The 15,863-nt window shown below is 42.0% G+C and overlaps 1 protein-coding gene across 2 annotated transcripts in view; it reads left to right on the forward strand.

Moving 5' to 3' along the window:
- Positions 1 to 15,863, forward strand: part of LOC126234665 (protein spaetzle 4) — a 59,642-nt gene that overhangs the window by 14,834 nt on the left and 28,945 nt on the right. The window lies entirely within an intron of this gene.

Genomic DNA, 15,863 nt, shown 5'->3' on the forward strand with positions numbered 1-15,863 from the left:
AGTTGAATTAGTCACAGCTGCAAAACACTAACGCGAATTCTTTACAGATGAATGGAAAAACTGGTAGAAGTCGGCCTCGGGGAAGATCAGTTTGGATTCCGTAGAAATGTTGGAACACGTGATGCTATACTGACCCTACGACTTAGAAGCTAGATTAAGGAAGGGCAAACCTATGTTTCTAGCATTTGTAGACTTAGAGAAAGCTTTTGACAGTGTTGACTGGAATACTCTTTCAAAATATGAAGGTGGCAGGGGTTAAATACAGGGAGCGAAAGGCTATTTACAATTTGTACAGAAACCAGATGGCAGTTGCAAGAGTAGAGGGCATGAAACGGAAGCAGTGGTTAGGGAGTGAGACAGGGTTGTAGCTCACCCCGATGTTATTCAATCTGTATATTGAGCAAGCAGTAAAGGAAACGAAAGAAAAATTCGGAGTAGGTATTAAAATCCATGGAGAAGAAATAAAAACTTTGAGGTTCGTCGATGACATTGTAATTCTGTCAGAGACAGCAAAGGACTTGGAAGAGCAGTTGAACGGAATGGACAGTGTCTTGAAAGGAGGATATAAGGTGAACACCAACAAAAGCAAAACGAGGATAATGGAATGTAGTAGAATTAAATCGGGTGATGCTGAGTGTATTAGATTAGGAAATGAGACACTTAAAGTAGTAAAGGAGTTTTGCTATTTGGGGAGCAAAATAAATGATGGTCGAAGTAGAGAGGATATAAAATGTAGACTGGCAATGACAAAGAAAGCGTTTCTGAAGAAGAGAAATTTGTTAACATTGAGTATAGATTTAAGTGTCATGAAGTCATTTCTGAAAGTATTTGTATGGAGCGTAACCATGTATGGAAGTGAAACATGGACGATAAATAGTTTGGACAAGAGGAGAATAGAAGCTTTCGAAATGTGGTGCTACAGAAGAATGCTGAAGATTAGATGGGTAGATCACATAACTAATGAGGAAGTATTGAAGAGAATTGGGGAGAAGAGAAGTTTGTGGCACAACTTGACTAGAAGAAGGGATCGGTTGGTAGGACATGTTCTGAGACAGAGTGATCACCAATTTAGTACTGGAGGGTAGCGTGGAGGGTAAAAATCGTAGAGGGAGACCAAGGGATGAATACACTAAGCAGATTCAGAAGGATGTAGGTTGCGGTAGGTACTGGGAGATGAAGCTTGCACGGGATAGAGTAGCATGGAGAGCTGCATCAAACCAGTCTCAGGACTGAAGACAATAACACCACCACCACCACCACCACCACCACCACCACTTGTTTTACTTTTGTTATTCATCTTGTAACCCCATTCCTTTTAACTGTCTTCCAAGTCGTTTGCCGTCTCTGCCAGAATTGCAATGTCAGCTGTAAATTTGTAAAACGCGACCTCTTCAGCTGAGTGAAACACAGCGATCTGTATTATTCGTTATTAATTGGAGTCTTCTTCATCGTGTTATAATATGAACAACAGTTAGATGATGATCTGTACTCATCTGGGCCGGCTGCGTCGAATGTCATTTAAGGACATTATGTCAAGAAGCAAAGGCACTGCTGTGTTTAATTATATTGTTTATTAAAATAGGCCTATCTCTGCGTGATGGCATACAATATAGCTAATAAGAACAAAGATGCGACATGGAGAATACCAAAGAAGGAAACTACATCACTGACTCCACTGCCAATATAGCTGCCAGGAGACATTATGAAATAAACTTTCGTAGTTAAACTATGTAAATAACTGTTCCAAGAAAAATCTAAAATCTATTATAGATCCAACAGGATCAAAGGAGCAAACTTACAATGTGACAGCACTGTCACACAGGTGTCACACAAGTACCAAGACTATGTGACGTACGTAGCAAACAGTAATTCTACAATAGGTTAAATTATACTTAAAAATTCGAAATGTTGAACCAAACTATGTATTTTTCACAGATAATTCGAAGATGGCAATCACGCAATAACAGGAGTTTTGTAAAAAACCGTACAAACACAACAGCGTCTTTGGCCTCAAAACATGATTGCTAATTTCCTTCATTAGGAACCATGCTCAGATAATGTAATTGGTGCCTAAATATAGCGTTAACAACCACCACCACAACATCGATACTACGCGTAACTTGCCAATATCTAAAGGCTGGTCAGAGCACGACGTTTGGCGCATACGACCAATAACAATTCACGTAAATAACGGAATATGTTCGCCTTATGAAATCCTTCTATCTGTGTAGTCAACAACTGAGTTTGTTTCTGATATAAATTCGAAAACTGAATACAGTCCCACAGGATGGTGCCATAGTGCACAGCTGATTGCAGTTTCGAAGTAATTTTTAAAAAGAACTCTAGTACCAACCCCGTTGTTGGCCGGCCGTTTTCTGCAAAGGTTGCACCTTGGTAAAACACGAACACAAGCTATATGTTCAAATTGGCAAGTGTAGCTTTATATAAACAATTATGCAAGAAAGAGGAAGTAATTATTATGGCGTCAGTGAAGTTAGTGTCATCAGTTACCCGATGAATAATGCGCAGTTTATTTCCTAGGATACGTGGGAAAATCCCTGCACGTAGTACGGAGCCGGTTCGAGAACATTTATCCGCACAAGTGACTTATCATTTTGCGCCCTTTTTCCCCCAGACATTTCCACCCGTGCCAATATCAGCTTACTAACTTCGGTACGCACTGTGTACTACTCTTCCGCTTGGTACTCCTCTCAGCTTGGTGGCCAAAGCGGCCGCTACTATGTGATACGCCCTGTACAGAAATCTACAGCTCCCCTCCGCATGGCGCCCCAAACGGTAGCTTGTGCAGCTTGGGCCTTAAACCGTCCTTGGTATAGTACGTGACGCAGCAGAAAGTCGCAGTGCGCGCGCTCACACGTGAGCTGTGGTTCCGTTTCTCCTTCTTTCCCGCGAGAGAAAGCACCGCAAGGAGGCGTTTGTGCTACGCGACGAACGGCCTCGGTGAACTTCTAGCCTTAGGAAAGTAGATTGCGCGTTTTAGACACACGGGTTATCTAACACGATTCCCTGTCTCCTGGCTTATGTTCGGAAGTATTTCCATTCTTCATTGATACACTTCTGGAGTCTGTTTGAAACACTCCCGACATACGAACTCACAAATATCACTCGCTTCAATTAAGTTGTCCTCAGTGTACACATCAACTATTTAACCTTTCATAATATCATATCAAGCACTGCATTCTTAAGTACACTATCTGATCAAAACTACCCGGGACTATGTAAAGGCGGAATTGACGTCTAGAAGTCATGAGAGGCGGACCCGCAAATATAAAAGGAGACGGAGCGTATTGTATTGCCGGTATGCATTAACAGCAGAACGGGCCGGGCAGGAGAGCTCATGACTTTGGACGTGGACTAGTCATTGGCTGTCACCTGAGTAACAAATCCATCGGATATTTCGAACCTTCAAAAGCTGTCCAACTCGACAGTGTGTGCTGTGATTGCGAAGCGGAAATACAAAGGAAAAACGACAGCTGAATCACGACCATACTGTCCTCGTGTACTTACAGACACGCACCACCGAGCATCGAGCAGGGTGGTTGGAAAAAGACAGTATGAAATCAGCGGAAGGATTCATTGCTTCCAAAGTGCTGCCAGCGGCCCAGCTAGCACAGTGGCTGTGCGTATGCAATTAAAAGGAATGGGGCACAGTAACCGAGCAGCAACTCCTCTTAATTCACACATTTACGTTGTCAGTGCTAAGCGACCCTCGAGGTGCGTTAAAGAGCGATGCCACTGGGCAGTGGATAACTGCAAACGAGTGATTTGGATTGATTGCATCCAGCTACAGAATATTGTGCTGCAGTCCGATAGAAGGACTTGAGTTTGGTGCACACCCGGAGATCGTTACCTGCTATCATGGGCAGTGCCATCAGTAAAGAACGGAGGAGGCGATATTACGGTACGGGGATGTTTTTCGTGATTAGGGTGTAAGCGCTTTATTGCACTTGAGATGCTAAATGTGGAAGGACAGTAACACATCTGACAGCACTGCGTCCTGCGTACAGTAGAGGAACGATGCGGAGGCGATGATTGTATCAGCCTGATAAAGCACTCTGTCGCAAAGCAGCGCGTACAAGCCAATAATCTGTGGGCTATACAATATACGGACTTCTTAGTCCCGACGCGAACGCAATGCAACACCTTTGACATCGCTCCAGACCCGGCGGACAACGTCTCTACATTGTAAGTGTCCCCAGTAGATTTTAACGCATCCTAAAGGCGAAATGTGGGCACACCCCATGTTGATGTCCATTAATAAGTGTTCGAATACTTTTGATAAGATAGTTACACACAAGAAGGAGCAGTAGGGTTTTCAACAAGGCCATTAAAGACGAAGCGTACGAACGGACTGGAGACCGAGGGGGAAGAAAATCTGTTGTAAGAATTCGAAGGAATAATTCTGGCATTAGCCTAAAGGGTTTTATGCACACCACGGGTAACTTAAATATCCGTTGTCGGTCGGGATTTTATATCCGACCCCCATCAAGGCGCGAGCACTGTGTCACCTACATTGGAGTGATATTAGACTGATGTAGTGGCATTTCAGGTGAAATATCAGCAAAGAACGACAAGTGAGAGTGATTTGGAAATATTTACACCTGATTGTTGCAGCATTAGTTCCAAACCAGCAAGCCAATTCTCAGAATACTTTTAAGTGCTGTATAGAGTAGAATACTGTTACATAAATTTCGATCAAGTGTTAACTCACGAAATTGTAGTCTCCTGTCTAAGACAAATACCAAAAGCTCATAAAATAGAGGTAAAACACACTTTGAAGCGATGTTAACGTTGAACTAGCAGACATTGAATTTTGGGATATTCTGTATGTAATTGTCATTTGGGTTTCCTTGGACTCTTGTGACAACGAGACAAACGAGCAGTCTGGGTTTCCGTATATGTGCTCTCTTCGATCGCTCCACAAGGCTGTTCGTAAATCTTGTTACTTCAACTTTTTTTCAGCAAATTGTGGTTAGTCCTATGTGGTATCTGATGGGACATGCCTCTTGCGTTTACGTCGAACAGCACCCAAACTAGTTTTATAACTCTCGGGACAAATTCTTTGCGTTACAAGTGCAATGTTCTCTTGTTTTATTATCGTCAATACTACTTCCAAAGTCCCAGTGTAAATTTTCTTCGTGAGCATAATCCAATCATCAGTAACGAAATTATATTTTATTTCCTAATTTTATAAACCTGTGACGACGTGTGTGTACGTCGAATATGCATTCACTGATATCTTGCATCAGCCTAGACTCGAAAAAGAAATTTTGAAGTGTTTGAAGTCCAATACTACGTTACAGTAAAACATACACTAGGAAACAACTGAAACATTGTTGATGGCGTAAGAAACCTCGTATCACATTTGTACGAGATGTAACAGAAAAGAAGAGGCCGTACGGTCATTAAAAATATTAGGTTGGTGGATAAGTTAGTAGAGTTTTTCCGTAAGTTTAATAAACACAACGAACACGCATAAGAGACTTTAGTCACCAATAATATATTCTCAGTCACTATTTACAACAGTCTGCTAGCGCTGAGAACTTTTCGATGCCGCGACTGTAGAAATCACGTGGTTTTGAGAAGAAGAATTCATCGAGCCACGTTAGGAGCGTGTTTTCATCCGGGAAGGAGGTCCTTGAAGATTTATCGATAGAGAGCGGAAAACGCGAAAATCTGAGGGCGCAATGATTTCCTAACTCAACTCCTGTTCAATGTTTGTCAGTCTAGCAGAATGCGGGAGGGCGTTATTGTGAAGCAGCAACACTTCACGCAGTCCTCCTGGTAGTTTGCAAGACGCCTCAGTTGTTGACAGTAAATTTCAACAGTGACGGTTACACCTCGGATAAGCAATTCGTAGTACACTACACCGTCGCTATTCTACCAGGTGCAATATTATCTTTTAGGGATGCGCGCAGGTTTTTGTTCAGGAAGTTGCAGCTTTGTTTGGGTTCTATCTTTCCTAAATTCAGCATAAAGACACCATTTATCGTCACCACTAACGTTACAGAATAGGAATGGTCGGTGTTGTTGAGGAGCCAATTGATGACAAGCAAGGAGGGATGTACATATGGCCACCTGGAGATTGTTGTGATTTTGGCTTCGAGCATATGCAGTACCCATAAACCCGATCTTTGAAGTATCCCCATAGCAAGCAAATGTCGCAAGATGATGGAATGATCACAGTTCTTTACATTTACCAATTCTCTAGTACACGGACGTAGATCATTGTGGATTAATGCGTTTAAACGATCATCAAACTCCGAAGGTTTTCCGAATGTGGAGGGACACCGATGTCAAAACGATCCTCCTTAAAACGAGAAAACTATTTTGTTGCCGAGCTCTGTCCAATGGCGTTATCCCAATATACGGCGCAAATGTTTCTGGCTGCTTCCGCTGGTGTCACCCTCCATTGAACTTAAACAGAAAAAGTCTGAAATGTTGAGATTTTTCCACTTGGCACTCGATTTTCTATCGCCCGCAGCCCCACTCGCTTTCTCCAAATGACAAGATGACATCATGTAAACTCAAACAGAACAGTGAAGTATAAATGAAAAATGATACTCGGTAAACAGACCCACAGCAACCGGAATATAAACACGCAAAACACAAACGCTGCGAACTTATGCACCAACCTAATACATATTAGTGAGAGACCTGTATTGGCGGTCTTGGCCTACGTTACTTTTCTACGTAATCGTGTTCCACTTTTAACATATTTCGTAACGTTACAGTATTTTCTTCAGCCCTCCTGCTTACAAGGGAACCTCCCCATCGCACCCCCCTCAGATTTAGTTATAAGTTGGCACAGTGGGCAGGCCTTGAAAAACTGAACACAGATCAATCGAGAAAACTGGAAGAAGTTGTGTGGAACTATGGAAAAAATAAGTAAAATATACAAACTGAGTAGTCCATGTTCAAGATAAGCGACATCAAGCATAGTGTCCAGCTTAGGAGCGCCGTGGTCCCGTAGTTAGCGTGAACAACTGCGGAACGAGAGGTCCTTGGTTCAAGTCTTCCCTCGGGTGAAAAATTTACTTTATTTGTTTTCGCAAAGTTATAATCTGTCAGTTCGTTCATTGACGTCTCTGTTCACTGTAATAAGTTTAGTGTCTGTGTTTTGCGACCGCACCGCAAAACCGTGCGATTAGTAGACGAAAGTACGTTCCTCTCCAATGGGAACCGAAAACATTTGATCGCAACGTCATAGGTCAACCGATTCCTCCACAGGAAAACACGTCTGATATATTCTATACGACACTGGTGACGGCATGTGCGTCACATGACAGGAATATGTTGTCGACCCACCTAACTTGTACACTTGGCGAATGGGTAAAAAGATTCTTCTATCTTGCCCGATTTAGGTTTTCTTGTGGATGTGATGATAACTCCCAAAAAAGTGATGAAAACATAAGAGTTTGTCACATAAACTGCAACAAATGAATGCAACAGTTTCACAGTCTCACAGTTTTCCCTGTGCTCTGTCAAAACATATGTTTTTAACGTTTTCCAATTTTTTCCGTGTGTCAAATCCTGCATATGTCCAAGCAAATCTGAACATGTCCTGGAATTTCCGAGGGCGAAGTTGATTGTGTGAGTGCCTGAACTTTGATAATTGATACACGTCAATTGCTAGAAAATAAAAAAAGTTAAAGTTTTTACTCCAGGGAAGACTTGAACCGAGGTCCTCTCGTACCGCAGTTGCTTACGCTAACCACGAGACCACGACGCTCCTGAGATCACATTTGTCCTTGATGTGGGTTATGTTACACATCGACTACTCAATTTGTATATTTTGCTTATTTTTTTCATAGTTCGACAAAACTTCTTCCTGTTTTCCCGATTGATCTGTGTTCAGTTTTTCAAGGCCTATCCACTGTGCCAACTTATAACTAAATCTGAGGGGGGTGCGATGGGGAGGTTCCCTTGTTAGTTCTTCGTCTGGATTCTGAACCAGTTTACAGCGCAGCCTTGAGTTCCTTATTATTTTCAAACTGTTGTCTCACAAACCATTGAATCTGAGGCAGGGAAAGATAAGAGGCGCCAGGTAAGAAGTGGGGAAGTTCAGTGTGGCAAGGGAAACTGTTTTGTCGTGGAGGACGACGATCCGGGACGACACTTTCTCGACGACTTCAGTTTAGGGAGCGACAAGAGTACATGTCGGCTGTAACTGTTGGCGTACGTTCCACGAAATCAATCTGAAGAAAGCCCTTTTCGTCCTAGGAAACGGTAGCAGTTATTTTTCGACTTGAGTAGGGAGATCTCGAGTAAGGAGACTTTCAATATCCTTGGGTTTCGCTACTACGTTTTTTTGTTTTGATTCTTCCTTGGTGTAGGGTATCCACCTATCTTTGCCAGCAACACTGTGGAAAGCAAATCATCTCTCCATCTTGTCCATAGCATTGCACAACCGATCGTCCGCTTGACGTTCTTTCCTCTCTGCGTTCGCTGTTAATAATTTTCGATGGCCAACTTGAACATAGTTTGCGATGTCTGAGTTTTTGCATGACAATAGTGTATATTAGTGGTGCGTATTTGATTGGATTGGATAAGATAATGGACACGCTGCTCCTCTTCATGCATCGTACTTCTGAACAACACGGGCACTGCAGTATCGTATTTATCCGCCGATGCCGGGCACGCCACTTTCAATTTATTAAAATGTCTCCTGTGTACGAGAGTCTATATAATGGATGTAAGAGTGCGGGTTGTAGATACATGATTGCCGATAAACGGAATTTGGGTCTGTTCGTGAAGCGTACTCGGATAGCCTATTGTAAGGTGACTGCTCGCGATAAGAGGGAAATCCGGTTTCGAGTCCCAGTTTGGCAAAGATTTTCGTCGTTGTCATTTCATTACATAGCTGATGGTTGTTTATCTTCGCAATGGCAAATAGATTTCATGTACTTTCTGAGGTCTCTACACCACTGTCTAAACTTTCCTCACTCTTGATTGTAAGCCAGTTAAGTAAGCACGACCGGTGAATTTGAGCAGCTGTAGATAGTTTTAACTAAAAAGTAGAATCAGAACACAATCTCCGCAATTGGCGGAGCAAAGATTTTCGAAGCTTCCCCTCAGACAATTGAATGAAAACAATATATTACGCGTTTTCGTAGCCGGCCGAAGTGGCCGAGCGGTTCTAGGCGCTTCAGTCTGGAACCGCGCGACAGCTACGGTCGCAGGTTCGAATCCTGCCTCGGGCATGGATGTGTGTGATGTCCTTAGGTTAGCTAGGTTTAAGTAGTTATAAGTTCTAGGGGACTGATGACCTCAAATGTTAAGTCCCATAGTGGTCAGAGCCATTTGCCATTTGAGCGGTTTCGTAAACAATCAATAAATAGCGCAACATCCTTGTAACTCTGTTCTGAGATTCAAATATGCGGACGAAGAATGTTAAAGATTGAGTGTACAGATGAAGCAAAAATGATGTATGGCAAAGAAGAGGTGAAGAACGTTTCTAAGAAGACTAGTACACTAAGAACGGATAGATTGTTGGGACATCTTTTCGGCATCTAGGAGAATTTACAGTAAATTGGCACTGGAAGCAGTAGGAAAAGGGGCAATAGAAGGTGCAGACAAGGAGAGAAATATGCGAAACAGACAGAGGATGTTGGGTGCAGTACTTATACAAGGAAGATACTTGTACAACTGTTTGATTGCAGCTCTAGTCAAGGGCCGTCGATGAGGTTTTTAAGTTATTTCTGTCGAGTTAAACGATTTTTCTGCCGAGAAAAAGTTGCTTAGAGTATACGTATACCTCCACTTAGTTCCATTGCTTGTCATGCGAAGCTCTATAGTCGTTAGACTAAAAGTTGCATGTCTGACCTTTTCCCTAATCTATGCAAATGAGCACAGTGCGAATGTGAAGTGTACCAAAGGTGGAAAGAGATCTTTATGTGCATCGACTGTTTATTCCACGATATCTGATACCAAATAATTTGGTAATGATGATGTATTGAAGAGATGGTGTAAAAGGACTAATTTATGTTTTCATTTGTAATGTAGCTGATATGGATCAATGGACGTAATAAGTTTTTGCTTCTCATTAGCCTTTTGCACTACATTTAAATAACGAACACCCTCCCAATCTTTTATCAAAACACTGAGAGTCCAAGGTGGTTGGTAGGTTTGATATTTAGCCTGCCTAGGTTTTTGTAACATTCAAAGTTCGTTATCTTTAGACTATCCTTTTTGCGTTGCTTTCATTGGTGGTGGTGGTGGTGGTCGTAAACATTAAAATGCTAAAGTTCCTAAGCCCAGAATACAGTGGAATCAACAGAGTGAATAAATTTAATTACTTAGGAGAAATAATACCGGCAAAGGGACTAGATAAAGAAACAACAAAACAGAGCCCAGGAAAAGGAAACTGCTTATCAACTAACGAAGGACATTTACAATAAAAAATCTCTATGTAAAGACAAAAATCCAACACTACAACAATGTCAAAACCGGAGTGCCTTTATGCAGCAGAATGTTTAGTCCTCAGTAAAAAGGGAGGAACTGAAGTTGTGGGTAAAAATGACAGGAAAGTACTATGGAAAACACACGCTCCAAGAAAGTTGGGAGTATGTCGAAGAAAGGTAATGAAGAAATCTACACCCAGACTGAAAAACCATCGTTTATGGTGACTTGGCTCGAATGAACTTGGAAAGACTGAAAAAGATATTCAACCATTCCAACAAAATTCCCGAAACGCAAGTCATTTGGTTCAGAGAAGTGAAGAAAGGCTCAGCAGAAATCAGCGCTACGAAAACAGTCTAGACAGGTCATCTTTCCGAAACAAGATTAGTAACAGGTCCCGAGTTAGTCTCGGTTTGGCTCACAATTTTAGTCTGTCTGGAAGTTTCAATTCAGCGTAGACTCCGCTGCAGAGTGACAAATTTCTTTCAAGATTAAGAAGTTAGTTTTCGGGAAAATGTTCGAAGGCGCATCACTGTATGGACAGGTGGAACAAGAAATGAACACATTGAAAGTGTGAAGAAATGCTGGAAACCGGGAAAGAATACATTATGAAGTTACTCCATGTGGTTAGTGGATAGAAAAAAATCTAATAAATAATAATCATAATAATAATAATTATTATTATTATTTGCAATGGAGGATTGTTTTTTCAGTAAATCAGTCAAATCCCGTTGTCAGTAAATTTGAACTGAAGGATGAAGTGTTCCCTAGCTGAAATCACTCCTATTGTTCGTCTTGGAAGCAACGATTTGCACTCTGACACGGAATGATTACATCAGCTATGACCGTTGCCTAGAAATTCTTTGTGTTAATTTTTATCTATTGACATAATAGAAAATACTTGAACAGCCTATACCAGCCTGGTATAATGGTGGTGCTGAAATCATTGAAACGATGCCAGTATGGATCAATAATTAATGAGCGTAAACATTTTACATCAGCAATATAGTATTCGAAAAGAGAGGAAAAACAACAGTACGCCCCTTAACTTGATGACTCACGTTATAGATTAATAAGTGAAGCAACTGTTAGAAATGACATCTGTCGCAAAACTGCTCTAAAATGAAACTAAATTTATCTCCCTAGGATCCAGGGAACACTACTAATCGGGAGCGCCAGCAACGACTGTGTGCGCTTAATTAATGCCAGCGCTCTTCCTAAGGCATTACATTATTTGTGTCGTTTTTATATAACTGTTTTTTGGAAGTTAACGTTTCCACCACTGTGAAAATTTCCATTTTAAAACAAAGTAATGTAAAATAGGAATTAGATTAATTGTAGCTTGACAGCTTCCACAACTAATAAAGATTTACACTATAAATTTTGCTCCAACATTGCTTTTAAATTCAGAAATATTTGCTATCAAAAGCTCGCTGAAAGATGCCCACAAAACAACCATTAACATACTATTGGAAGGAGATTTCCAAGAAAAAGTTCACCCAATGAAATTCAGTCAATGCAAGCAATAACAAAGCCCACCTATTAGTAAGACAGTGGCAGAGCAAGAACTTGAAACGCAGATAAATGGTAATATCTCAACGAAAATGTTGGAAGGAAGATTAGAGTTTAACATTTCGGTGACGACGAAGTAATTACAGCACAAACTCTGATTTGAAAAGGTAACTGACCGCCGTGCTTCAAAAAAACTACCCAACTTTCGCCTTAAACAATCCATGGAAACCGCAAATTGATGGCCAGACGATGATTTGAACCACTGTCATCCCGAATAAGAGTCCAATGTCTTATTAATGCGCCACCAGACTCGCACATATCCCAGTGAGGCCTAGAAATTGGCACTACAGTACTCAGCGGGCAATATGAAATGTGACCTCCACTCAGCTGTTTCACAATGACTGTTAATACATATGACTACACACTCCGCATATGTGTGATCTTCCCATATATTCTTTTCTGACGCGATGGAAGGCAGGAAATACAGCATAGTATTAGAAGCTCGAAAATTAACTACACCAGAAACAAAAAGAAAAGTCTAAATCCAAAAGTACTCTGCTCAACAAAAAAAGTAAAGCAACCAGAAAGGGATGAGGGAACGGAAAAAGCTGTTCGGTTCGGGGAGGGTATATGGTGATATTTCAGTGATTACATCAAGTCAAATTTACAAAGATCTTGGCAGTTTGGGGCCACTTAGCAGTATGGCGTTCCAACCCATCTAGTTTGGATCCATGCGCTGATTCGGCTGGGAAGTGTCATAAGACTGTTGTAGCCTCTTGTGAAACTAGCTGAATCACAACTGTTGTAACTGGTCCTTGATATACTGGTTACTGGCATAGGTGGACGGAGATGACATCCGACCTGGTTCCACAAATCATCTATCAGTGGCAGATCTAGGGATCTGACTGGCCACGAGAGTACCTTAGTATGAAGTAGACACTCCATAGACACATGTGCCATGTGTTGACGAGTATTACCCTGTTGAAAAATGGCACCACGATACTGCAGCAAGAGGGGTAACACATGAGGACTCCGGATGTCTACGACGTTGTTTTATGCCGTCAGAGTTCACTCAATCGCTACGATCCGTGACCTGATGGCTATCCACATCATGACGACAATGTAATGCCGCTGTGCCTCTCCAAGAACTTGGAAGAATGGAATCTCTCCCCAGGTCACCGTCATATTGCAGACGATCATCTGTGTGCAGAATGGCGATTCATCGCTGAACACAATGCGACACAGTCCACGCTTCTCAGTCATGGCACGACCACAAAAGCAGCCGTTTCTGTTGTAATGTTAATGGCAGCCTACGTGTGGGACGGTAATTCCCTAGTTTGGCTGGTGCTAGGTTCAGACACAGAATGTTGGAAGGAGTCCCATTACTCAATTTGGATGACACACGCAGATGTGAAGCGGTCACGATGTGCTTGGTGCACAACACAGTGATTCTCCCTTGTGGTGGTCAGTCGTGGCTGACCGGAACCTTGATGAGGAATTCGCCTACCCTCACACTGTCACATCCGAATGCCTCAATAATCTGAATATTGCACGATTCGTCTAGCTGGCCAAAAGGAAACATACAATAAAGCCCCTTCAAACTCTTGTCAGGTGCTGATAACGCCGTCTCACAGAAGTACGAGGCATCCGAGTCCTGCAGTGATTTCTCAACGTCTGACGCTGTTCACGCTTCTTGTATACTCTACCAGGCCTGGTAACAACACTACACACTTGTTGTTGTGTTCTACCTATCACTGCAAATTAAAACTCCAGTCATTTACATACCCTGGGGTTGCTTCACCTTTTTTTTTGTCAAGCAGTGTGGTTTGAAAAGTTCTCAGAACGGAACAGAAAAAAAGTACTTACACCACTGAAACTTTTTTTTATTTTTCAATGTAGTCTCCTTGTAGATTAATTCACTTGGTCCAACGATGTTCCAGTGCCTTGATCACATCTCGAAAATGAGTTGTCAACTCCGGTAATCAGTTCTTCGTCTGAAGTGAATCTTCGTCCACCAAGAACAATTTTCAGTTTTGGGAAGAGATGGAAGTCTGGCGGAGCCATATCAAGTGAAGAAGGCGGGTGTGGCAAGAATTCATACCTTAGTTCGTGTAAATTTGCCATGGCGACGGCACATGGGTGCGGGCGCGCATTGTCTTGATGGAAGATGACTTTCTGCCCTGCTAATCCTGGCCTTTTTTGGCGTATCTTTTGTTGTGATTTGTCCAGGAGGTTAGCATAGTATTCTCCAGCAACTGTTTGCCCATTGGGGAGATAATCTAAAAACAGAATCCCCTTTGCATCCCAGAACACTGAACCCTTCTCGCTGCAGGAATTGTCTTTGCTTTCTTTGGTGGCAGAGAATCAGCATGTTTCCTCTGCTTTGACTTATTTTGTCTCTGAGGTATAGTAGTGCACCAAAGTTTCATCTGTGATCACAAATGGGCGCAAAAAATCTTGTTTCTCCTGAAACGGGCCAAACATTATTCCAATATGTCCATTCTCATGCGGTTTTGATTCGGCGTCGAGAGTCGCTGCATCCGTCTTGCAGATATTTTTCATATCTAATTCTTCAGTTAAAATGTGATATTACCCTTTCAGATGACATCTGGCAAGCGTGAGCAATTTCACGCACTTTCAATCAGCGATCCTCCATGACCATTTTGTACACTTTTGCAATGATTTCTGGAGTAGTGACACATCTTGGCCGACCACTGCGCGGATCATCATCTAAGCTCTCCCGACCAAATTTTAATTAATTTGTCCACTTTGGCAACAGTTAAATATGAAGGAGCAGAGTCACCCAGTGTATTCTGGAAATCGGCATATGAATGTCCGTTGCTTTCATACCTATCTTTACGAAGTACTTAATCACTGCTCGAATCTCGATTTTTTTCCATCTTCGCAGATCACTAAGTGGGAACAACAGATCGACGTCATCACCACAGCTGTCTTCCAAGAGCACTGACGTGGCAAATGTTTACAGGCAACAGTCCAATGAATATCGCGTGAACAACTCGTTGCGCTAGCGCTGACCTCTCGTGATGATTCCGAGAACTTTTCAAACCACCCTCGTAGAAAAACTTCCCTGATGTTCTGCAAAATACGTTTGCACATCACCAGGAAAGTGTTTCCTGTTTAATATCGTTGTCGTGTTCTGTCAAGCGCCGTCTGAAAATGCGGTTAAATCGAAAAGTATTATCAATGACAACGGAAAGAGGGCTACAATTCGATTAATAATCTAGAAACGCCTTCCTCTGCAGTGTGCATATCATACCCACACGAACACACGAGAGTAAATGCTATCTTGAGGTGAAAGTATTAATCTGCTCTATGATAATCAGCTACTCCTGGCGAAAACCATGAAAAATATCGTCGCAAGTTCGAGAGTTTACTCATATTTGACATGGCAAGAAAACATAATATGTTTTGTACAAAGATGCCATCGCTAGAAACTTCATCCTCTCCTAATCTTCTTCGACGTTTTAAATAATTAGTAATCCGAGAAGTTTGGGTCAGTGATCGACAATGTTGGGAAGGTAACGTGCGTTCGTGTTGCGGCTCTCGACCTGAACCGATCCAGTCTGAATGTTGTTACAGGTATCGACAGAAATTTTTATTGTCCTAATTTGGCAAGAAGAAAAAGTTTAATGAAAAGACTGAGACTCGAATGTCCTGAAAGAGATGAGACGCTGTTGAAGGTGGTCAGTTTACAAGTGGGAACACCCCCCTCCCAGTTCTCTCCCTCTCTCTCTTTGTGCGAAGTAAAGATGCTTATGAGCGAACGAAGAGAACTTTTCCAATTCGGCGGCTAAGGATATCTAATCAGATGTCCTAGCCGTGAAGGTCACTAAAATTACCGGTGCTCTTTAATTGGTAGTTACCACGTTAATGTAGCAAACCTGTACCTTTAAATACTGTTCCATCTC

Source organism: Schistocerca nitens, chromosome 2 (genome assembly GCF_023898315.1).
Source record: "Schistocerca nitens isolate TAMUIC-IGC-003100 chromosome 2, iqSchNite1.1, whole genome shotgun sequence".
In the NCBI taxonomy this organism is placed as follows: domain Eukaryota; kingdom Metazoa; phylum Arthropoda; class Insecta; order Orthoptera; family Acrididae; genus Schistocerca; species Schistocerca nitens.